This window comes from Tamandua tetradactyla, chromosome 5 (assembly GCF_023851605.1).
Source record: "Tamandua tetradactyla isolate mTamTet1 chromosome 5, mTamTet1.pri, whole genome shotgun sequence".
In the NCBI taxonomy this organism is placed as follows: domain Eukaryota; kingdom Metazoa; phylum Chordata; class Mammalia; order Pilosa; family Myrmecophagidae; genus Tamandua; species Tamandua tetradactyla.
The window spans coordinates 120708799-120736354 of NC_135331.1; the positions used below are offsets into that span (position 1 = coordinate 120708799).

Below are 27556 nucleotides of genomic sequence, written 5' to 3' on the forward strand. Positions count from 1 at the left end.
TCTAGGCCAGCCTGACTTTTAACTATTCAGCTTTTATCATAGTCTTGGGAATTTTTTAATTCAACCAGCACTTTAATCAATCAAACATCTTCCAGCAAAGTAGGCAAGTTCTGCCCCCAAGAGGAGGAAAATTCTGTTAGAAAGGACAGGAAAGGTCTCCAAAAACATAGTATCTAGACAACAGAAACAGGCAGGGTATAATTAACCAAGTAAATGCAAGTTTTGTCCACCAGCTGGTACTGGGGAAGCCAACCATAGACAGTAGGTTCTGGGTAAGGACTTAACATAAGTCTGCAGGCATGCCAGAGCTCAAAATCTTAAGCTACAGTGCTATCGTTCAGGTAACATACCATGAAACAACACATAAGAAATATTAGAAGAATGGTTTTTTGGGAAAAAAAAAACTTCATGTATTAAAAAAGACTACATTTTTAAGATATCTTGAATCATTTTCAAGAAATTGCTTAGTAGTATCATAATAAGTAATATCTTGCTAAATTTAAAAAAAGGATGAAGGAAGGCAAGAAGGAAGACAAAAAAAAAGAAAAGAAGGAAGAAAGGAAGGAAGGAAGGAAGGCAAGAAGGAAGGAAGGACCGAAAGACGGAAGGATGGAAGAACGGAAGGAAGGAGACACACCTCACTTTTAGTGTCAAAGTCCATGAATGTCAAGACCCTTCTGCATTAATAAATACAGAAGATATCACTAATGAGAAAGGACATCATTGAATAATAATGTCTTCCCAACAATTGAAAGTGAATTATAAGAGATGGAAGCAAAGAATAAAATGAATAGGGGGCAAAATGGTTTTAGGTATAATTGACTATGAAGTGTTTACCAGTTCAAAAAATTAAATCCAATTTAAAGAACTGAAAATTCCCCACCCCCAAATTATCCTAACCTTTAGTTGCTTACTAATCTTGCACATGATTTTACCTTGCTGTAAAATTTGCTTGTCATTCTTTTTAGGGACTCATCACATACACTGCCTTGTGTTATGATCATTTGCATAGCTTGCCACCACATCACTACTAAGGCAAGAATTACTTGAATCTTCATGTTCTTATGCATAGACTAAGTGCTGATGACATTAGAAATATTGATTTATATAAGAGCTTTGGCATTAGAATCAGATAGAGGTACCTGAATTCCTTCACTTGGGAGATCAGAGAACTTAATGAGAGTGGAAATCTCAGAGAATTTGTGTAAATATTAAATGAGATAATGAATAAAACATGACTCTTATAGTGACATCTACAATGCCTAACCACCTCTAGTGGTTAATATGTTCTATTATAGAATTTTAAAAGCATTTGATACCCTATCATCCTAAAGAAAATATGCATCTCATCAATGGGTACTGCTTCGTCTGTATGCCATTTCATTTTGAAGCCATTTCAAATACGTTATGCAATCTGATACTTCCAATGAAACTTCAAAATAAGTAGAAGAGGCATACTTATTCTCATTTTAACAGACAAAATATTTGGAAATGCAAAGAATAAAAGTGACTTATCCAAAGTCATATGGTTAGTAGGTAAGAAACTTGGAATGTGGTACTCAGACCTGTTTCTCCCAGCTTCCTTCTTTTTGTTTTCTTACATGTTTCAAATCTATCATCACATCACTCAACATTTTGTGAAACAATATTAAAGGCAGGTATTACCAAGTCCTAATAAAATAGCTTCAGTGCATTTATTTTACTGGGTATAACTTTACTGTAACTAAAACTATTCTGTCATACCATGGGAGACAATGAGTTCATTATTGGAATTTTCAGAGGATAAAGGTTAGAAAATTAACACTTTCTTAAATTGTAATTACTACACTTCATGACAACACCCTTGAGGGAGGTTGTACAAATATTCATGCTTTTTATTCTCTTTATTCAAGCACAAATACATAATTTCAACTTGGCTGCTTTAAAAATGCTTCCTGTGAACAATCAACATGCTTGAATATTTAGCATACAAATGGAAGATTTATTTTATCTTCTCAAATAACAGGTGGCCCAAGATTTCACGTGGTGCCCTTACAAGGAACAAATCCTCAGGAAAGCACCTGGCCATATGTCAACAGGGTTAATGACAACAGTAGTAGCCCTGTGGAAATGGATGGGTATTTTATAGAAAATAAAGTTCCAAGGAACAAAGTCACTAGAAGTAACAATTAGACCTATGAGTTTATATATTCAAATCCATTTTCATACATGTCAGAGAAAATAGATTTTGATGGATGGAAAAATATTTTGTGAGAGAGCTTCAATATGGTTTTACATTGTACCCTGAAATAACTTCAGCAGTCAGTGTGTTCTGGCAAGGTTTTCCAAACTCACAGTAGAAGCAGTGTCCTTATGGATTAAAATATATATATATATGAAAACATACTGTTGACTTTTTAAGAGTACAACTCCAAGTCATCAACATTTAAAATTTAATTTAGTGTGTACTTAAAGGTAGAATAGAATATTCTAAATTTCCATTTTCCCTAGCAAATAAAACTAATTCCACTGACATATCATACATTTAACTTTGATTAAATAAGAACATTTCAATTCTTAAGTGTTGTTTCAGAGTATTAAAGCTGATAATAGAAGATAAAGTAGGTATCATATTTAAAAATATGAGTATTCATCAAAGAAATTTATTAACATCAAAAATCTTAACAGAAGACAGATTCTGAATACTGAATATTAAGTGTAATTTCCTGTCATAAATATTGATATGTAATGACTAAGTATTGTTCAATTGTAGATACCTATGTTTGAACTGTTTTACGTATTAAGGCATATGGCCTTTGTGGCTATAACTTGTAAATATTAATCTAATAGAACACATAATTTAAAAGAGAACATTTTCTTATGAATACTAGGTTATTTATTGATTATTTAGCATTAATATATGCAAAATTAAATTACTATCAGAATTGGTAAGTGATAAATCACACGATCAAAATGACAGAATGAGAAGCTTCAATTGCTCTGTTCAGCCCTCCAGAAGCTTTGGACCATCAGAAAGAACTTGCAGAAACATGTTTCTAAAACTCCAAGAAACAATTGAAGGATTGCAGTAACAGGATAAGCACCAAATCAAGAAAAAGGACACCTAAAAATGGAAGGTTATCCTGGTGCTCTTGCTGGTCTCTCCCCATCTCCTCCTGGGCTCAGCATGGAGCTAAGCTGCGCTCCCAGTGTGGGTTTCTGGTCCTGGTTCCAAAAACAGCAGAGTAACCCCCATCTACATAGTGGGACCAGTCAGTCAGCAGCAGTCTGAACATTTGTCATGATCATAGTCACAGAAGCAGTCCTGTATGTAGGAGGCAGTTCACAGAGATGTCCTATAGAATATTACAGGAGAACAGGAAATTTGTGACTGCCTTGTGTTAAAGGATTGCTGTATGTGGCACATAGTGTGCAGCGCCTGGGATCATGAGGAAATTGTTGACAAGGGAAGAATGGTTATGTATACCTGCATAAGCAGGAAAATTCCTAGAGCCACACACATACCCAAGACAGGATGCATGAGCAGAAAGGACAAGTGAGACCCATATACTTTGGCCTTAAGCTACTCTCTAAACCCATTATATGGATAAGCTCTAAGAGAAAGCACTCAGGTCAATCTGCAAAGCCCAGGAAAGATGTTTTCTTTTTCCTGTTTGTTTGTTTGTAAGCTTCAGGAATTCAAGGAAAGCTTTATCATAACACTAGCGGTATACAAGCTTAAGGAACAAATGGCTATACATTCCAGCAGTAACACATTAAAATATCAAAATATTCAGGTTGCAACAAAAGATTACAAAACATACAAAGAAACAGGAAATGATGAACCATGCAAAGGAGTAACAAAAGCATCAGAAACTATTAATGAGAATGACCAGACCTGGGATACAGCAGAGAAAGACTTTAAAGAAAGTGGCTCTAATTATGCTCTAAGAGCTAAAGGAAAACATGAACAAAGAAATAAAGGAGATGAGGAAAACAATAGACAAACCCAAAGAGAATATCAGTAGAGAGATAAAATTATGAAAATGAACCAAACAGAGATGAGGACCAAAGTAATAGAAATTTAAAATTCCCTAGGGATTTCAACAGCAGATTGGAGCTGGTAGAAGAAAGAATTGTAGAACTTGAAGATAAGACAATTGAAATGGTCCAGTCTGAGGAATATAAAGAATGAATGAAGAAAAAGTGAACAGAATTGAGGAACTTGTGTGACACTATTAAGCATACCTGTATATGCATTTTGTGAGTCCCAGAAGTAGAAGAAAGAGAGAACTCAAGAATGCTTGTATTTAAATTTAAAAGAAAAAATAATCTTTTCTATTTAGTCTCTTAAGCCTCATTTTATATATATATATTCAAAAAATATAGATGTCTTTCTCAATAATTTGGGACACATAACATTTAAGAATAAACATATCTCCATTGTGGAAGAATTATGACCAATATTTTTAAGCAATATGCTTTTTGATATGAATGCATTGCTTAGATACTTCCTTGATATCATTCTCTTTGAATTATCTACTATGTTTCCAATATTCTACATAATTTAATCTTCAGTGCCGTGTAAGAAGACCACTGATCAATAGTATTTTTCACAGTTGTTGAATTCAAGCTGCTCTCTCGGCAAGTCATCATGTTCAAAAAACAATTCCAATCGTTTTCAAGATTCAGAGGATTCCTCTTTTCATAGCAGGAAACTGAAGTGCCAGCCAAGCACAGGCAGAAAAATGATCAGGTCAAGTTTTCAGTATGCTCACATATAAATCCTGTAATAAATCTGATGAAACTCATACCCTTAAACTAGAGACTGAGACAACAGATCAGCAGGTGCTGGATAGTGTAAGTAGTTGCACATTTTCACTATCGAGATCATTACACAGAAACCATGAGAACGGGACATTTTATCACTGAGATCAGCCACCAGATTTTAGTAGATAGTGTCTCTAAACTTACAAAATAGTATAGAGGAGTAATCTTGAAAATGTCTCAACAATTACTTGACAAATTCTAAAGGAAAACACTTGCATAAAAAAGAATAATACAAGACAGTTGAAACTACCTTCCTCTGAATTTACCTATTGAACCATAAATATGGCTTATGCTATGAATATGAATAGTATGGATAATTATATGATTCAATCTTTACAAAAACTTGGTTTATAAGTAAAATGTGTAAGTTTATCATCGTAAACAATTTATATTTGTGTGTGTGTGTGTGTGTGTGTGTGTGTGCCTGTATAGAAACATAGCAAATTGATGGTGTGCCAGTTGTTCCTGAGAAAGTAACTATACTTCTAACTCCTAGTATTTTCCAAAATGCATCATTTGGGTAAGTATTGGAGACTGAATCATTTCCCTCCAAAAGACACGATCCAATCCTAAACCTTGGTCTGTTGGTGCTCTGAGTGTGAACTCATTTGTAAATAGGAACTTTGAAGATACTAATATTAAAGTTGTGGCCAAACTGAATGATAGTAGGCCTAATCTAATATGGCTTAAGTCCCTATAAGCAAAGGAAATTGGATATGGAAGTAAAACTGAAAAGAAAGAGACAATCAGAGAAGCAGACACAAGGAAAAAGAGAGATTGCCAAATGTAAGAGGACTGTCGGATCCTATGATTCCAGGAGAAAGTAAGCCCAGCCAATAACTTAATATTGGATTTCTAGCCTCTGAAACTATAAGACAAGCTCTTAACAAGCTTCTCAGGAGCAATGTGTACCAGCAATATATACTACGACTATTAATCAGACACACTTACTTTTAAACTATATACATGTAATAAAATAAATTCTGACATGCAGCAGAAATTTGACTAGCCAATGTAAAAAATATGTGAAAAATGATGCTATTTAAGAAGAAAGTTGGCAAACCTTAAGAGATAAAGAAATGGACCCTTTTTATGAAAATTTAAAACTATAGAATACTTCCTTAGAAAAAGAAAAAAGTCCACAATTCTTTTTTTTTTTTTTTGCATGGGCAGGCTCCAGGAATCGAACCTGCGTCTCTGGCATGGCAGGCAAGAATTCTGCCACTGAGCCACGATTACACTGCCCCCACATCACTTTTTATTTATTATTAAAGAAAGGAAACAATTACAGAATGAAATAAGGAAAGTAGTAAGGAGGAAAAGAAAAAAAGAGACAAGGGAGGGGAGGCAGAAACATCTCTCGTAAGAAATTCCTATTCATCACAGGGGGTCTCTGGAAGATATTTATAGCTATGATCTGATTTTCTTTCAGACCCTTCCTAACACTGGATGAGTCATCAAACTAGTCCCCATGGAGTTATAATACGACATTTGAATAACCTTCAGAACACCCCAAGCCATAACCTCAAGCCCATAGAAAGGAAGTCTACATCCAAAACAGAAGAGATTTTTCACTGTAAAACATGGAGTGACATCACCAATGTCTGCATCTCTCTGATTCCAAACAAAGTGGCAAGGAAAATGAGAATCAGAAGATAAAACTCTACCTTCAATAAAAAGAGTTATTGATGATCCCAAATTAGAATATAGTAGAAGGGAAGACAAAATGTTAAATACAGTAAAAGTGTTATCAAGGCGAGAGAGGATGTGAGGAGCAGGTATCTGCTGCTGCAGGAATCCAGCAGAGGTGGTATAAAACACAATTCAGCAAAGCAAGAAACAATGAAAACAGCATGTCTGAACATGAAGCTGGGCCAATTTACCATCATATAGTGTCATGGGAGAAGATGATAAAAGAAGACACAGGCCAAATTTGGAATTTCACATCCATGCCAATTTTGCAGCCATGAGAAATAATCAGTCTTGAAATTTCCAATCTTTGTAAGTTTATCTCATTTTCTTTCTCACTTTCACTCCCACCCACACTCACACATACAATATCTTTGCTTCACATTGATGTAGGGAAACTTTGGCGTACTTCCTTTTAACATTGACACAGACCTTGCTGACATATTTTCTCACAAATACCTGAATCATGAAGAGCTAATTTAATAGATACAAAATTAGAAAAGATAAAAATTTAAAAAAGAATCAGCACAAAATGTAGAGATGTGTTTGTATGTGTATATGCAAACAAAGCAAACAAATATAAAAAGGAAAAATGAATCTCACTGAAGTATTACTTGACTAGACAGATTAACATTAAAACCAGAGAATTAAAAAAAATTCTAAAGCTAATGTCAATATACCTCTATATTATATAGCAAAATTTTTAAGCAGGACCTAAAGGAAAATGAAAATAATAAAATGAGAGGAAATAAAATGGCAGAGTTCCAAAAAGATATGGAAGAAATCTGACATGTAAAGATTTAGATTTGTAAACAAGAAGCACATACATTTTTATTTGGGTGCCTAGAAAAAATTAAAACACGTTGACAAAGAAATCCTTCCAGAAAATAAGACATGAACTTAGAGACTATTTTTTACTAACAACAAGCATAATAATGATAAATATCAGTCAGTAAAATGCAGCTTCTTAAGTTATTGGATTTCAAAGATAAAATGAAAAATAAAAAATCAGTCATAGAATACAAAGTTTAAATCATACCCAAATGTGATAAGGCTGATTTTACCAAGGCTAGAAGACAAGAGAATAATGTCAATAAATCCTGAATGGAAAGAAAACAGACCTGTGAATTTGTTCCCTAGCAAAACAGTCATTCAACTATAAATGCAATAAGTAAATCTGTTTAATCATGCAAGAACTCAGAAATTTAGTTCCCATGAGTTCTTTTCAATGACACTACTAGAAAATGAACTTTAGAGATATGAATTAAGATTCTTGGCAAAAAAAAAAAAGGTTGGTGAACATTTAACCTATTTACATGTAAGTCTAAGGGAAAGATAACTGGAAACTATGATACTAATACAAATTGTCAAAATGATGGGCAAAGACTTTAGCCCAGAGAAGAACATTCAAATAGAAGGAAAAACAGGGTCACAATGTTAATCACAGAAAATACAAATTTGAGACAAAATTTATTTCTCCTCTTTCCATATTTTTGTTTTCATTTGCCATTTCCGTTTTTCTGTTATTTTGTTTTGTGTTCCTTCCCTATCTCACACCATTGAAGCATATGAGTTAGTCATGGGAGCACTACTGCTTTTCGTGATGGCCTTACAGGCATGATAACATGAATGTTCTAAATGCTAATGTTACTGAAGAATCCATAGCTGGCAGAACAGTAATACTAAGAGATTCTGCTAAAGGAATCAACAGAAACCTTGAAATGGTACTAATACACTTACACCGTTAGCTCTTGAGAGCTTGGATAAAGTGATGACCTATGTTAACTGAAGAAGAAATGCCAGAATTGCCATGCTAAATGGTGCAAAAAAGGAACCAAAAGCTCAAAGAAATGAGAATGTTAACAGATGCATTTTATGTAAGGCCAGAAACCTCACCATTTTCTATAAGAGGGTCCAGAGGGTTCTCCTTTTATCAAAATGATAAGGAATATGATTTTCAGAGAAGCAGCAGCTTCATTGAGAAAATCAGTGCTGCCTTTCCTCTATAAGCCAGTGATAACTACATGAGGTGCTGCTATTGAAACAGACTCCCTGTAAGCAACACAGATGATAGTATTCTGAAAACATAAAAGGGTTGCCTGTAATCCTGAAAGCAAGATTAGCAGGCACACTTATAAAAAGAACCAAGTATGGAGAGACACTCAGTGGTCCTGAACCTTAGAAAATTCTGGAGACACACAATAGAACACAGTTTCATTAGGGGCAATATAGACAATAAAAATAAATCAAGAATAGATGAACAGGAAGCTGAGGTAAGCCATCTCAAATAAATACCATGATCCTTTACTCACTTTTTAGACCCCACAGAAGAGGTTGTGTGCCCAGAAGAAAAGACCGTACCGCACCGTGTCAAATATATACAGTGATTCCATAAAATGTTCCACAAAAGAACTTATAACCATTAACTTTAGTGTTGCATATAGCAGAAGGAATTTCAAACATTTCAAGGAATACTGGGGCTAACGAACTCCATTGTACATGGACATTTAGGTTCCTGAAATTTCATCATTGAGGTGAGCTAAGAAGTGGAGTTACAGCCACAGTGTAGTGCACAGTCAATCCATTGGTTCCAGTGACCATTTCTCGAGTCCCTGAATGTATATTTTAAATGGACATACATTTTGGTAGGTACAAAATTCACCTCATTTCTTTGGCTTAAGTATTAGGGCTACAGAGAGTGCCAATTGGAAGCCTCTGATACTGCTTCCCCAGAGGTGGTATCGTAATGCAAAACAACACAGAACCCTGGAGAAGCAGCAGAGATTAATGCCACTCTTATAGACCAAAGGGTTTCATTTCTCCATTTAACTGGCTAGTCAAGTTCCAACAAAAATACATAACTTTGAAGATGGCAGTAGACTACTCAAGCTCAATCAAGTAGTAGCTCAGTTGCAACTACTGTGTCAGATGTGGTCTATTTGATAGAGCAGATTAACAGTGCTTCAGATACATGGCATTTGGCCAAGACTATGGTAAATTATTTTTCTTTTTCTATACGTATCAGACCAGACAGTCAGAAACTGTGAAAATTAATTTGGTACAGAAAACAGTATGTATTTAAGATCTTGCCTCAATGCTGTCTTGCCTCTTCCACTCTCAGCCGTAAAATATTCTGAAGGTACCTAGTCTGTCTGAATATTCTGAATACTATCACATCTGTCCATTATAGCAATAATATCATCTTAATCAAACTGAATGAGTAAGAAATGGGGAATATTAAGAAAGGGGAAAAAACATATGAGCTCCTGATGGTGGGAGATAAACCCAATGAAGATTCAAAGATATGTCAAATAAGGGAAGTTGTTAGATATACAATATGCTGAAGCATGCTAAGACATTTCCTCTCATTTAAAGGCAAATTATCCCATGTTATACCTTATACCACTGAGAAGTAAGCACAGCACTTGGTAGGTCATTTTAGGTTCTAAAGGAAGAAATGTTGCTGTGACTCATTCACTTAAGGATACATAACTGCTGTTATTCTCTGAGCAAAAAGTGACTTGACAACAGGTTTGGGCTTAAGTGAAAGTGAGTTTGCATTTTGCATCATGCCAATTAGCTCGTTTTATGATATTATAGGTATCTGAGGTGGCAAAAAATGCATTATGAAGTTTATGACAAATCTCAGTAAGATAATTATAGCATTGATACCTAGGGTTAGAGCAAGACCAGAGAGATGCTAGCTAAAAGAAAAGAGGGCTTTTCAGAGCATAAGGTTGCTTGATGAGTGTTTTTGACTCGGTGTGTCCCCCTCCCCATGGGGTTTATATAAACCAAACACTTCACGCAGCACAGGTGTCCCTTATTTCTGGCATAAATCAACCATCCAGTGACCCTGACCCAAGTAGGTGGCCTCTCTGGAGGACCAGACACAATGGGGTCTTTTCCTAGTTCTTTTGGACACTTTGTGCTGGATAAATCAGAAAGTGGCCATTTGCTCAAAGTGTGTGTTGTGCCTGAGCCCATGTTCCCAGGGTGCACTGCATAGCAATTTGTTCCACACTCACTCTCAGGAATGCTGGTGCCTGATAGCCGTGGGAATTCCACCCGGCTGGAAAAAAAAGTCATTTGCTCAAGGCCACTCCCTTATTCTTGGAGAAGCCCCCACCCAGTGATGGTCTGAGGCCGAGATATAAAGGCTCAGGCCCTTGGTTCAGTATGAAATCAGTTTTATTTACTCATTCCCTCTTTATGGTTCCCAGTGGGATTAGCGAGTCTCTATTGTCTTTCCATCAGTGTTGACCTTCTGCTTCTGTCCAATTTTGCTAGCTTCATCCTCCCACAGATGTTTTATGCTTTATGGAGTACAAATGATATACAAAATCTCTGCACACATATCAAGGACACCTCACAACAAACTTTCTGCATGCTCATCTCCATTTCAGAATTTGTTTCCTAGAGAATCTAACCTGCAATGCATTCATGATGAATGAGCACCAAGTACTTTTATTCTACTTCTAGAAATACATGCAAAAAAAAAAAAAAAGGGTACGAATATATTGCTCAGAGTTGTTCTCTGTTTCATGCTTTGTAATGGCAAAAAACTGAAAGAACACAAGAAACATTAGAAACCACTGGTTATACCATCTACATTAATTAAAATAATATTACATTTAGAAAGATACCTAGATTAATGTTATTACATAATTTATTAAATGTAATATCTAAGGACGGCCATGGTGACTCAGCAGACGGAGTTCTCGCCAGCCATGCTGTAGACCTGTGTTCAATTCCTAGTGCCTGCCTATGCAAAAAAAGTAATATCTAGACTTCTAAGAAGAAGGCAAAATAGGATAAGCTTAGTTCACCTGTGTTCCATGGAACAACTAGAGAAGTGTCAGAAAATTAACTAAGATGGGGTTCCAGAGTATAAGTGACCAGAGAGAGACTTCTACATTATATAGGGAGGACCAGGATGAAAAAGCAAAGAAATTACAATTGAGAGAAAAAGGTGTTTATTCACACCTGGAGTGAGCTACAACATTCAGGCTGAAACTGGAGCCAAAGGATTGCTATATTTCTGACTTCCACCACCATATCAGTTTGAGAAATCTTCCCCCTCAGCTCTGTAGCTAGGAGCTACCATGGGGAACCTGAAAGCTAGCTGTGCTGCTGTGAAAACCATTATGTACCCCACAAAAGCCATGTTCTTCATCTTAAGTCAAGCTTGTGGGCATAGACTTATTGTTTGCACAGGACTTTTTTGATTAATTTGTTTCTATGAAGATGTGACCCATCCAATTGCACATGGGACCTTTTGATTAGGTAGACTCAGGGAGATGATGGACAGCACGAAGCATGCAAATATGAGAATCATTAGTGTCCCAGAAGAAGAAGAGAAGAATGAGGGGCTAGGAAGATCATTTGAGGACATAATTAGGGAAAACTTTTCAACCCATACAAAAGACATAAATATGCAGATCAAAGAAGCCCAGTGAACTTCAAATAGAACAAATCCAAGTAGACCCACGCCAAGACACACACTAATCAGACTGCCAAATGCTGAAGAGAAGCAGAAAGTCCTTAAAGCAGTAAGAGAAAGGTGATTCACAACACACAAGGGACTACACAGAAGATTAAGTTTGGACTACTCCATAGGCACAGGCACCATGGAGACAAGAAATCTGTGGCATGATATATTTAAATTCTGGAAGAGAAAAAATTCCAGCCAAGAATTCTTTATCCAGTAAAATTGTCCTTCAAATGTGAGCAACAGATTAAAATTTCCATGGATAAATAAATGCTGAGAGAATTTGTTAATAAGAGACTGGCCCTGCAAGAAATACTAAAGGGTGTTCTGTCAGCTGGAAAAGAAAAAAGACAGGAGATAGAGGTCTGGAGGAGTGCCCAGAATATAAGTAAGGGTAACTTAAAGGATAAAAAGAGAGAAAAAAATATAGAGATCTGACAAATGATAATCAAAGAATAAGATGATACATTCAAGAACCACTTTTTCCGTAATAACTTTGAATGGTAATGGATTAAATTTACCAATTAAAAGATGCAGATTGGCAGAATGGATTAAAAGATACAGCACATCTATATGTTATTTATAAGAGACCCATCTTAGATACAAGGATACAAAGAGATTTAAAATGTAAGATGGAAAAATACATTCTATGCAACCTAATAGCCAAAAGAAATCAGGAATAGCTACACTGATATCAGACAAAATAGACTTTAATGACAAAGATGTCATAAAAGACAAGGAAGGACTCCACATATTAATAAAAGGGATGATTCACCAAGAAGAAATAACAATCATAAATGTTTATGCATCCAATCAAAGAGCTCCAAAGAACACGAGGCAATCATTGGCAAAACTGGAGGGACCAATAGATGTTTCAACAATAATATTGGAAGACTTCCATACAAATCTTTCTTCTATAGATAGAGCAACCAGACAGAGGATCAATCAGAAAATAGAGGACTGAAACAATGAGATAAAGGACCTAGACCTAACAGACATATATAGATCATTGCACCCCAAAACACCATAATACAAAGTCTTCTCTAGTGCTCATGGAATGTTCTCCAGGATACAGCATGTGCTGGGGCACAAAACAGATCTTAACAATTTTAAAAAAGACTGAAATTATTCAAAGGAGTTTCTCTGACCATAATGGAGTGAAGCTGGAAATCAATAACCAACAAAGAACCAGAACTTTAAAAAATATATGGAGATTAAATAACACACTCTTAAACAATTAGTGAGTCAGAAGAAATTACAAGAGAAATTGGTAAATATCTGAAAATGAGAATACAATACATCAGAACTTGTGGAATGTGGTAAAGGCAGTACTGAGAAGGAAATTTATTGCTCTAAATGCCTATATTAAAAAGTAGAGAAAGTGAAAATCAAAGACAACTGCTCACTGGAGGAAGTAGAGAAAGATCAGCAACATAACCCCAAAGCAAAGAGAAGAGAGATAACAAAGATTAATGAAGAAACACATTAGAGTAAAAGAAACAATAGAAAGAATCAATACAAAGGGGTCAGTTCTTTGAGAAAAATTAATAAAATCAATGGATTCTTAGCTAAGCTGACAAAAAATAAGAGAAAGGACACAAATAAATAAAGTCATAAATGCAAGGGGGATCATTACCATGAACTGAAAAAATAAAAAAAGTCATTAGAGGATACTATGAACAACTATATGCCAACTAAGTAGACGGTTTCGATGAAATGGACAAATTTCTGGAAACACATGAACAACATAACTTGAGAAGAAATATAATACCTTATCAAACCAATTAGAGATTTCAATCAGTCATCAAAAATCTTCCTACAAAGAAAAGCCCAAGGCCAGACGGCTTCACAGGGAAATTTTACCAAACATTCCATAACGAACTAACACCATTCCTGCTCAAACTCTTCCAGAAAACTGAGGAAAAAGGAAAACTATGTAGATCATTTTAAAGCTAACTTCACTCTAATATCAAAATCAGGTAAAGATACTACGAGAAAGGAGAATGCAGGCCCATCTCCCTAATGAATGCAAAACTTCTCAACAAAATATTTACAAATAAAATCCAATGGTACATTAAAAAGTATATATACACCACAACCAAGTGTGGTTCGACACAAGAAAATCAATCAATGTATTATAGCACATTAGCAGTTGAAAGGGAAAAATCACATGATTATCTCGATAGATGGTGAAAAAGCATTTGACAAAATTCAGCATCCTTTTCTGATAAAAACATTTCAAAATGTAGAACTCAAAGGGAACTTCATCAATATGATAAAGAGTATACATGAAAAACCCACAGCCAGCATCATAGTTAAGGTAGAGAGACTGAAAGTCGTTCCCCTGAGATGAGGAGAAAGGCAAAGATGCTCACTATCACCACTTTAATTCAAACTTGTGCTAGAAGTTCTAGCTAGAGCAATCAGGCAAGACAAATAAATAAAAGCCTTCCAAATCAGAAAGGAAGTAGCAAACTTTTCATTAATTGCAGATGACATGATACTATGCTTGACAAATCCAGAGAAATCTATGACAAATCTTCTTGAGCTAAAAAAATAAGCAAAGTGGCAGGACACAAGATTAATGTGCAAAAATCAGTAAGTAATGGTTCTATACATAAGTAATGACCTAACTAAAGAGACAATTAAGAAAAAATATCCCCATTCATAATAGCAACTAAAAGAATCAAATATCTAGGAATAAATTTAACCAGGGACGTAAATAACCTGTATATAGAAAACTATAACACATTGGTAAATGAAATCAAAGAAGCTCTAAATAGGTGGAAAGACATTTTGTGTTCATAGATAAGAAGGCTAAATATCAAAGGACAATTCTATCCAAACTGATCAACAGATTCAATGCAATAACAATCAAAATTCCAAGAATATACTTGGAAAAGCTAGTTATCAAATTTATTTGGAAGGGAAAGGACCCCAAATAGACAAAAACATACTAAAAAAGAAGAATGAAGTGGGAGGAATTATACTTTCTGATTTCAAAGCTTTTAAAAGCTATAGTGGTAAAAACAACATGGTATTGGCACAAAGATATACATATTGATAAACGGAATCAAATTGAGAGTTTGGAAATAGACCCCCAAATCTATGGTCAATTGATATTAGACAAGGCCCCCAAATTGACTGAACTGGTATAGAAAAGTCTTTTCAATAAATGAAGCTTGGAGAACTGGGTATTCATAGATAAGGGGATGAAATGGACACCTACCTCCCACCCTAGACAAAAATTAATTCAAAGATCAAAGACCTAATATAAGAGCCAGCACCATAAAATTTCTCTAACAAAATATAGTGAAACATCTTCGAGACCTAGTAATAGGAGCTAGCTTCTTAGACCTTACACTCAAAACACAAGCAACAAAGGAAAGAAATACATAAAAGGAACTCCTTAAAATCAAATGTTCTATGCCGCAGAGGCTTTTGTCAGAAAGGTGAAGAGGCAGCTAACTCAATGGGAGAAAATATTTGGAAATTATGTTGTCCTAGTTTGCTAGCTGCTGGAATGCAACATACCAGAGATGAATTGGCTTTTAATAAAAGGGGATTTATTTCGTTAGTTCTTCAGCGGAAAGGCAGCTAACTTTCAACTGAGGTTCTTTCTTACATGGGAAGGCACAGGGTGGTCTCTGCTGGCCTTCTCTCCAGGCCTCTGGGTTCCAATAACTTTCCCCGGGGTGATTTCTTTCTGCACCTCCAAAGGCCTGGTGCCGAGCTGCGAGTGCTGAGATGAGATGTGCCAAACTGCTTGGGTTTTGCTATGTTGCACTCTCTCATTTAAGCACCAGCCAATTAAGTCAAACGTCATTCATTGCAGCAGGCACACCTCCTAGCCGACTTTGGATGTAATCAGCAACAGATGAGGTTCACATACCATTGGCTCGTGTCCACAGCAATAGAACTAGGTGCCTTCACCTGGCCAAGCTGACAACTTAATCTAACTACCACACATGTATTTGATAAGGGTTTGATCATACAACTCAACAACAAAAGAACAAACAACCCAATTATAAAATAGGCAAAAGATATGAATAGACATTTTTCTGAAGAGGAAATACAAGTAGCTAAAAAAGTACATGAAAACACGGTCATCTCAATTAGCTATAAGGGAAACAGAAACGCAAGCAACAATTAGATATTATCTTACACCTATAAGAATGGCAGCCATTAAGCAAATAGGAAACTATAAATTGTTTGAGAGGATGTGGAAAAATCGGAACACTTATGCACTGTTGGTGGGAATGTATAATGATATAGCTACTGTGGAAGACAGCTTGGCAGTTGCTCAGAAAACTAAATATTGAGTTGCCCTTCTACACAGCAATACCACAACTTGGCATATATCCAGAAGAACTGAAAGTAGTGTCACTAACAGATATTTGCACATCAATGTTCATAGTGGCATTATTCACAATTGCCAAAAGATGGAAACAACACAACTGTCCATCAACAGACAAGTGGATAAACAAAATGTGGCATATATAGATAATGGAATATTATGCAATAGTAAGAAATGATGTGCTGAAGCATATGGCAATGTGGATGAAACTTGAGAACATACTGCTGAGTGAAAAAAGCCATACACAAAAGGATAGATACTATATGATTTCCCTAATATGATCCTCCTCAAAAATGTAAACTCAAAGTCTTAAAATGTAGAAATATAGGGGACCTTGATATAAACAGGAGCTAGAGAATGGAAAACTGTTACATAATATGCCCAGACTAGTTAATGGCATTGAACTTAAAAGTATAGGAATGGATAAAGATGATGTAGCTCATTAGTGGGCTTATTAGTGATAGTGCCACATTGAAGGTGAACATGACTGAAAGGAACCCCTTTTATAGCCATGTACCTCACTGATTAATACTACAAATATAAGTAAGTTCTTGCATGAACTACTTTAAAAGAATGACTCTTGTACAAAAAATTAATGATAGAAATGTATAGGGGAAAAACTATTTATTGCATGCTGTCATTTATATTTAACAGGAATATATAACTAGTACCACAAAATATTAGGAGTAAATAATTGGGGGGACAAGAGTTAAGGGGAGTTTTAGATTTTCTCCTTGGTGTGGGTGTGTCTATCAGTTATTTTTCTCTTTGAAGCAGTGAAAATTGTCGAAAATTGAAAGCAATGATGATTATACAACTAAATGCAGATACTGTGAAATTACTGTTTATTTTGGATAGAATATATGCAATATCTCAACAAAATCTGCAGGATCAAAAGAAATAGATAGAAAGATTTAAGTGCTAGAGAAAACATGAAGAGAGAGGTAGACCTATTCAATGCCTGTAGAGTAGCAGAATGGGGCAGCCCCTCCAGAGGATAATGCAGTGAATTCACAGGAGGCTAAATATAGGGTTGCCATATGATTTGGCAATCCCATTACTGGGAATATACTCAAAAGAACTGAGATCAGGGACTAGAATGACATTTTCACACCAGTGTTTATGGCGACATTATTCCTGATAACCACTGATGGAAGTGGTTGAAAGGTACATTGACTGAGAGGCAGAAGGTGTATACATGTGATGGAATATTGAGTGACTACAGAGAGGGATGAATTCATGAGGCATGCAACAAGGTGAATCAACCATGAAGACATTATGTTGAACAAAACGAGCCAGAAACAAAAGGACAAATATTGTATAGTCTGTTTAAGAAAATGCTCTTAAGAAAATTGGGGCTGAGATTGTAAGCTCTTACAACAGTCATACTTATTTCTGAGATGCTGTCCTATTATGTGTATAACCTGGTATTTTCTTAGAACTTTGAGTAGTTGTGTGAAAATACCCAGATATATTCCAAAGTATGTTGGACAGATAATTTAAAAATATTGGCAAAGTCCCTTATGGAACTGGAGAAAAAATATGGAACTATTAAACTTTCCCAACTCGGAAATACCTGATACTCTTTCAAACATTAGGAGCTCCCAAGTTAGTATAATCTTAAGTCCTTGATCTTAAGGCTTGCTCTTATGAAACTTATATCTGTAACAGAGAAGCTAAGACTACCTATAATAATACCTAAGAGTTACTTCCTAAGAACCTCTTTTGTTGCTCAGATGTGGCCTCTCTTGCTCTCTAAGACCAAGACTGCAAATAAATCATTACTCTCCAACACAGAACATAATGTCCAGGGATGAACCTGGCCATGGCACCATGAGAATGACAATGCCTACTTGACCAAAAAGGGGGAAAGAAATGCTTCAAAATAAGGTATCAGTGGCTAAGAGTTTTCAAAGAGCTGAGAGGCTATTTTGGAGGTTACTATATGCAAACTTGAGATCTTGTTAATTGCTGTGGTATGTCAAACCCCAATCAACAATTTTCTTGTAAATGCTAGAATACCCAGGGTTCTACCTGAGACTCTATAAAGTTTCACTCACTAAGTTCTTGTTTATTTTTCAGAAACCTATAACTTCCAGATGGCTCCTAGGCCAGATAAGCCCTGAAATCAAGAGATACCAGTCTCTCCAAGAGCATCAGCCAGTTTTATCCCCCTACCCCCTAAAGTCGATACCCTTTTTCAACATGAAGAAGTTAGAATGGCCATTGCCCAAATATACCTAAAGAGTGGGAGAAGAATTAAAAGAGAAGGAGGAATTGTATCAGTGAATATAGGATTTAACAAATGAGTATACCTACCGAATCATTATATTGCTATTTCTTTTTAGTCTCCAGTGTCTTACAGCAGCTAGAAGGACACACCTGAAATGTTGGAACTGTAAACCATACCATACTCTGAAATTTGATTTAAAACTACTTGTTACAAAGTACTTTGTAATTTATTGCTTTGCTGTATATATATTTCACAATAAATAATCTGGAAACTTTTAAAATGTAATATATAAATTTCATGATTTCAGTTGTGTCAAAATATTTGTATGTATTGTATACATAGAAAACCGCTAGAAGTTCATGATTCCAATTGTGTCATAATATTTGTTTATATGTGTGTATTGTATGTATAGAAAACCTATAGAAGTATACAGGCGGTAGTAGGCAATGTGGAATGAAAATATGTGCTTTGGGGCCAACTGCTTAGATTAAAATAGTGGCTGTGCAGTCTCAGGCAGATTCTGTCTCTAAGTCTCAGTTCTCTAACCTATAAAATAGATACAATAAAATACATTTTTTAATTTTAAAATGTGGACTAAATTGCTAATATATATAAAGCACTTAGAAAAGTGCCTGGACTATAGCAGGCACTATGATTATCAGGTACAAATATCTCGAGTGGGTGGGAGAGGGAATATTTTATTTTTTTTTTAATAAAAGTCAGTACCAGTAGTTTTCCATTAGAATAAAACATCTCCTTTTCGTCAAAAAATGGTTTACTTTTCATCTAATTTTCAAAGTCTCCTTTTTGTGTGTGCCATGATTCAGCAGTCACATATCGCTTCTTGTTTTTTGTTTGTTTGTGGTTTCTTCCTTTTTGAATAGAGTATTGTCTATGCATCGTGTTGCCCATAAAGAGGACATTCTTTAGGGACTCTCTCATTGCCTACCTGGTTGCTGTTGAGATTTTTGTTGTTGTTGTTATTTGTTTTTTAATTATTCATTGGAATTCTGATTAATATAAATTAAATTACCAGGGTAGTTTTTCAGGGCATCTCAGGTTGAATAACAGCACTAGAAGTCATCATCCATTCATTGACTTTCCGCTGGATTTGGCTTCATCATCAAAGCAATGATGTGCTGTGGATGTGCCCAACCTCCTTTCTTGTGTTTCTCTTCACTTTTGCAAGAACACTGCTTTGCCATGGAGAATCCTCTTCTTCCTGATGAGTTTCTGTTGGGATATGCCTTGTACAGAGCCTGAAGCTTCCCAGAATAGCAAGGTTTGAATGCATTTGTTTTATAATGGTGCAAGAGATGCATTCCTCTATTCCTCATAAGAGCTAGTAGTAAAGTTCACTCGGATTCTCTGCTGTTATCCATAATGGCGAAAATATTTTTAGGATGCATTTCTTTATTTTCCGTTGTGTCGCCATCTAGACTATATCTTGCTTGTTTTACTATCATTTATGGCAGGTGGATGATGTTATTCCCTTATTGCCAAGAAAGTTTCAATTTTACTTCTCCTTTTTAATTTTGCTTATTTCTTAAAAGTATGTAGAAAGGGTTAATTTAGATAATTATGATTAATTTCACATAATATCAGAAATTTCAAATCACTATTTCACTATTTATTTTGCAGAACTAAATTTATTTTTGGTCATATGAAGAATTTGTTTTCACTATGCTTGACACAGATATTTGCCTCTCTATATAAAGTAACAAAGAAGTCCTCTTCTATAAAGATGTTTTAGTTTCATCAATGATTTCATTTCCTTTTGAATGCCTTCAGTAGTGAATAGTGGAGAAATCAAATTGGCTAGTCATTGATCAAAAGTCATATTGTGGAAGAAATATACCAAATTTGGACAATTGTGGCATTGAAGCCAGGAAAGTTGACTATACCAAGTTGCTAAAAGAGTATTTTGCCTTTCAGAGCTTGATTGGGAGTAAATAAAAACAAATAATCTATTAGTGTTGTGTTTTGAGTGCCAGCTGTGCATACTGTATAAATGCACTATTTCATTTTTCTTTCTGCTTTTTTTTCTGCATGGGCAGGCACTGGAAATTGAACCTGGGTTTCTGGCATGGCAGGCAAAAACTTTGCCTGCTGAGCCACCATGGCCCACCCTAGTATGCACTATTTCATCTTAACTTCAGTTATCAAAATATACTGTAATCTTGAGTATTATCTTTATTAGGTTTAAATTTTCTTTTAGTTTTTTCAAAAGAAATATTTGAAATTCAATAATGCTGAATATAAATATTTTAACTATAAATATTTAAACTTCAAAATATTTAGCAAACTTTAAAATACTTAGCAATATATTAATTCCATTGCTACCAGATGGCAATATTGAGAGATATGTAAAATTTTGAGATATGGCACTTTACCAGAACACTCTTTTACCCATTCTTCTTTTGCACAAGACTGTTCTCCAACCAACCACCCAGTTAGTGCTCCATTCTCTTGAGCTTTCCTGTATTCTTTCTTCCCATCAAATCTTATATGTCTATATCCCATTTTCATAGTATTCAGTGCCTGACTAATTAATATCCTACTGCTAATAATGAATGAAATAAATGCTGTTTTTTGCTTTTCCAAATATTTTCACTAAAACAAAATTCTTCAAAGCCTCTGTTAAAATATAAAGCTAAACAATATGTTAACATTTGCATCAGGTATTAGGTCCATTTTAATTGACATAAACAGATTCTCTAGCTTTTATGGCAATCCTAAAGCTGCTTTTCTATTTTTATTATAGCTGTAAAGTTTTTATTAATAGAGAACACACATATTGGGATTTTTGTATGTTGGTTTGTTTTCAATATTTTCTTACATAAATCAATGCAGCAATTTGGAGCCTGAGTTAATGGCATTGATTATATTAATCTATGTTGTAAACTCTAAACATATATACCGATTTTTCAATATAAAGTCTTTTTTAGTTTTAATTTTATATTATAGATACTGAAATATAGAATTGGATAAATATTATGGATCTTATCAATTACCTACATAGCACCAATACCCCCTTGTAGATTTTCTCACATAAATGATTTTATATAGGTACCTTCTTCCTTTGTATTTCATGGACTAGATGGTATCTTATGCCAATACTCTTAGCAAAGGAATTGTCTGATCACTATATGACAGTGTATTTCAAACTTGGCTACTCATTAGAGTCATCTAGTAATTTTTAAAATTCTTGAAGCTCAGATTGCACACAAGGCTGATAGAATCTGGGACTCAGGCCTTAGCATTTTTTTCTCATGCAAAAACATTTTCTTAATTTGTACATTCAGTCAAATTGTACACTCCAAGCATTCCTAAATTGTGTCAGCTCAATCTTTATCGTCTATCTTTCCTTCTGATTTCATTTGTGCCTCCAGTCCTCCTCCCACTATCATTCTCACATTCAGCTTCATTTAGTGTGCTAACATTATTGTATTACAGTTAGGTAATATTGTGCTATCCATTTCTGAATTTTTACAATCAGCCCTGTTGCACAATCTGTATCCCTTCAGCTCCAGTTACCCAATATCTACCCTATTTCTATCTCCTGCTAGTTTCCATCCTTAACTGAAGTTCTCCCTAGCATTTTTTAAATGGCTTTAATGTACAACCAAGTTTACTCACTGCCCTGCAGTGTCTGCTTAGGAACCCAACCTAAACCAATTAGCAATGCTTTAGAATGGGTATTGAGTGCAATGCAAGTCAAATAATTGTAAGGCGATATTTCCTTAGCTCTTGTGAGAAATAAGCTTTCTCACCCTATTCAGGGAGCCTACAAAAGTGATAATTTCCCTCTTTCACGAGATGTCATGGGGTATAGATGTGAAGCCAAATCATTACTAATTTCACTTTGCCAACATGAGGGAGGGTTAGTTGACAAATTCAGCATACAGAATAGGGCACAGCCAAGCAATCTCAGAGAAATAGGAACAGAGATATATTGATTTCCTCCTACAGTTCACCTTACCTCTGGACTTGCAGTTAATGAACTGGCAAATTTTGTTATCTGTTAAGCCATTTTCAATAATGTATTCTGTTTTTTACATTTGAAATCATCTCAATTGATTCATAGTATTCTGAAGAACAGAAATACATATTTTTTAAATTTTGAAATTTTATTGTCTAATTTTAATCTATAGTGATATTTTTCATTATTTTATGTTTTATCATTACATCAAGCAAGACTCATTAGAAATACGTTACTTTCAATGAGTATAGCAAGGAAATTTCAGCATCTGGTTCTAATTCTTCTGTTCTTTAGAGGCCAAAAGAGGTCAGATTTCACTGGTGGAATGAAATAAGTCTGAAAGCAACCCAACCGGTAGATACAAAAACGCAATAATAAATAAAAAGAAAAACTCAGGGTTATACAATTGATTTTATAATATTTCTCATCCCCTCTATTGACATTTGACATCTATAAAATGGGTACAAGTTCATAATCCTAAATTTAATTATTTTATTCTATATTTCAGATGCAGCAAATTATACCGATTAAGAGAGTCTTTTTTTACTATTTGTCATTTTATTATCCAGTTATATACTCCCCATATTAAGAAATAAAATGCTCCAAATAATTTGATGCTATTTTTGAGTCTCTGCCTTTATTTCTGCTTAGGAAACCATTATTCTGAAATTTGTGTTTACTCTTCTCAAGTATTTCTTCATAGTTTTAAGTGATATTTGTGTATCTTTAACTAATATACAGTTTTGTTTTGTGCTTTTTTATTTTAAATGCTTATTATATGAATTCTTTATTAATAGAGTTTTGTTCAGCTTCTTGTATGTCAGATCCATGCATTCTGATGCATTTACTTTTTAAATAAATGTCTAAGATACATAAATTTAAGACATACTTCCTTTAGTATCATTAGGACAAGGCCTTCCTTTTCAATGTCTGCTGAAAGGAAAGTTGATAAGTGTTGTGATAAGTTTTGACCTTATTATGTGTTGACATAAGACATTGGTAAATAACATTGAATTTTAATTCCAGAGTATGAGATAATAATCTGTGCACTTAACCACTGGAGATAAACTATGCCCTGATGACCAAGCGTTAGTGGAAATACTAGTATGAGACCATTCCATATGAATTTGCCTGATGAATTCTAAAGCAAAAGAAGGGCTTTTGGAAACCTGAGTGGAAAAACTAGGGGAAGGAATATGGGAGAGGATTAACCTTTGTATATTTTTCCTAGGTATAAACCACTGTACTCAGGGCTCCAAATAAATAATATAATACATATTATAATAAGACTGAAAAATAAACATGGATTTTCTTACTTTAAAGTTACGTAAGTAAAAATCACAGGGCTCACAAATGGCAGGGCTAGAATTTGATTCCAGATAAGCACATGATCACTGAGAAGAAAAAAATCTGAAGCTGAATATGAACAAAGAAATGACCAATCCATTAAGGTTACCTTAAAAGTAAGAAAAATAATTCTCTGCAGAAAATGAAAGAGTGGAAAGCATGTAGGATTTTAACAGGTGAAGTTCAGAGTCTTAGGAAATCAATTTCAACTTAATTCCAGCAGTTGAGAAGGGCTAGACATGAAAAATTTCTCCTTTCAAGGGCATCAAATCCATACTTTGAATGAAATTAATAAAGGCGATGCTTGTTCCTAAAAGTCAACACTGGAGGTAGGATCTATTGATTAGGAATAAAAAGATGAAGACCCAGCAGCATTCTACCTTCTGCGTTATCTACCACCCCCCAGCCCCAGCCAGATTTCTTCAGAGTCGTGCAGCGTCTGTCTCCATTTCCTCACCTTTTACTCCAATTAGATTTTTGTCCCAAAGAACTACTGAAACCTTGCTCTAATACTAATCACATTTTGTGGAATCTAAAGGAAACTCTCCAAACTTCATAACTGGACCAGTGTTAAACTGGCACACTTTCAAGGCCATTTTTTTACCTTTGCATCTGAGATGCGACTACTCCTTTCTTTACTGCTGATCCTTCTGTATCTCTTTGACTGGTTTATTCTCATGGAATCTGGTCTGATCTGGACTATATAGGTGCTTTTGACTAGGGATTTTTTCCACTTATGGGCTGAACTATCCATTTATATACATATGAATGTCTTTTTTTTTTTTTTAACCTAAAACACAAACTTCCACTTGAGTGAGCTCCAAGCCACTTCAATTTTCTATTTAGTATTTCTCCTTGTTTGTTTCATGGTTTTTTTAAATCTGGCAGTTCAAGAATGGAATTTATTATCTCCTTAATAAAATTGTTCTTTTAATGATTTGTGTCACAGTATATACATATCTCACAGTATATATATTTGTATCACAGTTATATATATTTTCCATTTGTTTGATGAAATCCTTGACTATCAGTCCCTCTTTACATCCCTTTAAACCCATTAAAAACCAATAGACTTATATTTCCTAATTTCACCTACTTCATTCTATTTTAATTAATCTTGAGGTTCAAGTCATTATCAACTCTTACTTAAAACAAGGCAATGACCTTCTTTCTTTCTATTTCCCACTTTGTATTCTACTATTCCACATTCACACAAAATTTCACATTGCAATAGGATATTTTGTACTTAAAATAAGTTCCAAAAATAATGTAAGACAACATAAGATTATTCTGTGAGGAACAGAAAATGGAAGTACTCATTATGTTAATATAAGGGCAAATTTTTGGAAAGATACATCCTTGATATCTTGGGTATAATCAACAGAAACTATGTAACAAAATATGGAGCAATAAGTACCACATCAGGAGATAGCTACTCTTTAGCAGCTTCACAAACAATAACATATATATATAAAAAACAAAGACTGGTAATATATACATTTCTTCATTATAATATTCACTGAACGATGTTACTGATTTTTTATTTAGAAATATTCACGAGCTGTCTTGAGTTATGCTTGATGTAAAGTGGAATTGTAATGAAACAGAGTCTCTTTTCATAGGTAAGTCCAGTGGGTAAGATAGAGATAAAATAAAAAAAAATAAAACTTGGATTCATTTACCTATTGTGATGAGTGAAGGAAGAAAAAGATATTGTAGTTTGGTATTGGGTGACTAGATAGATTTAGTAAAGGATATTTTAAGCTTATATTTAAATCTTAGGGACCTTGAGGGAAAGGGTAAGAAATAGGAGAGGATAAAGATTTCCAGACAGAAGGAATGGCAGTAAAATATTTTGTTATGCTTAAGGCGCTGAAAGAATACAGGTTCAATTTTTTATGTTGAAAATTATATAGTTTATATATATATGCATATATATGTATCTAATTCCTCAAAAAAATCAGATATATTTCCCCTAAATCAAGTAGTCTTTATGTTAAAAATATTTTCACAATCATTTATATCTGTCATTAATTCTAAGTTTATGGGACATGATAAAATAATACTGTATTCTCAGTCGTAGTATAAAGCAGTCACTTAATGACATTCCACAATGCAGGAAGAATCCTAATCTCCATCATAATATAAAAGAATGTAGGGAAATATTTGGATCTCTAACATATTTTATGTGAAATAAATTTTCATAAAACTTTTAACTAATTTCTCAAAAATTTTCAGAGGTCTTCAAATCATAAAAATCATTTAAAAAGGCCTTGGTCGGGAAAAATTGAAGTGCAAACAATTTTAAAAACTTCTGAAAAAGAGGAGAACTAGACTTTAAAAAGTAGGTATTTATAAAGAATTACTGCAGTGGGCAATGTATTAATTATATTTTACCCAAAATTCAAGACTAATTAGGAAGAATATTCAGATAATACATACCATCATCCCTCACAAAAGAAAGCATATATTTTCCTATGCATGTTTCTTCATTCTGAAGTCAAGGAAGAAGATGGGACACTGGGAAGCATAATGGACCATGTCTTCCAGTATAACTTTGCAAGAGGAATAGAAATAAATGTTTTAATGAATATCTCTTAAACTTATTGGGCATGAAAGTGAAAGCATAACGGAACATGGTAATTTTGTGAAAGCTTTGCGTCTTTTTTTTAAGAAACTCAAATTAGTGCTCTAAGCACAGATCAAGGAATAAGTCATAAAATGGATTCCTAATGAATAACCCTTTTCAATATATCAGCTGCTTTATCATTTTGGAATATGATGGATCTCAGTCCATGATTTGAAATAGACACAACTCATTTAGCAAAATAAACCTGTAAAATGAAATCAACTCAATAAATCAACATCATTAGATATGTTAAATATTTTAAGTTCTCATACGTATTTAAGAATATGGAGGTATGTTTCCTTTACCCACTTCAGCTAGCCTTTACTAAGAACTTATGTTCAGACTAGAAAAATATGTGTGTATATACCTATATTGCAATTATTATATTGCAATAACAAAAAGATACAATTATAAAATTTACAGACATACCTCGGAGGTATTACAGCTTTGGTTCCAGACCACTGCAATAAAGCTAACATTATGATAAAGCCAGCTACACAATTTTTTGGCCTCCCAGTGCATTTAAAAGTTGTGTTTATACTATATTGTAGTCTATTAATCATGCAATAGCATTATGTCTTTAAAAAAGTACATACCCGAATTTGCAAATACTTTATTGCCATAAAATGCTAACCATCATGTAGGCCTTCAGCAAGCCATAATCTTTTTGAAGGTGAAGCCTTACCTTAATGTTGATGGCCACACACAGATAAGGGTGGTGGTTGCTGAAGTTGGGGTAACTGTGATGATTTTTTAAAATAAGACAACAATGAAGTTTCTGCATCAGTTGTCTCTTTCTTTTATGAAAGATTTCTTGGTAGCATGAGATGCTCTTGATAGCATTTTACATAGAAGAACTTCTTTCAAAATTGGAGCCAATCCCTCAAAGCTTGTCACTGCTTTATTAATTAACTTGATGTAATATTTTAAATCCATTGTTGTTATTTCAACAGTGTTTACACCATCTTCCCCAAGAGTAGATTCCATCTCAAGAAATCACTTTGTTTACTCATCCAGAA

General features: G+C 34.4%; 1 protein-coding gene across 1 annotated transcript in view; it reads right to left on the minus strand.

The window, feature by feature from the left end:
* Positions 1-27556, minus strand: part of EYS (EGF-like photoreceptor maintenance factor) — a 1737133-nt gene that overhangs the window by 1185937 nt on the left and 523640 nt on the right.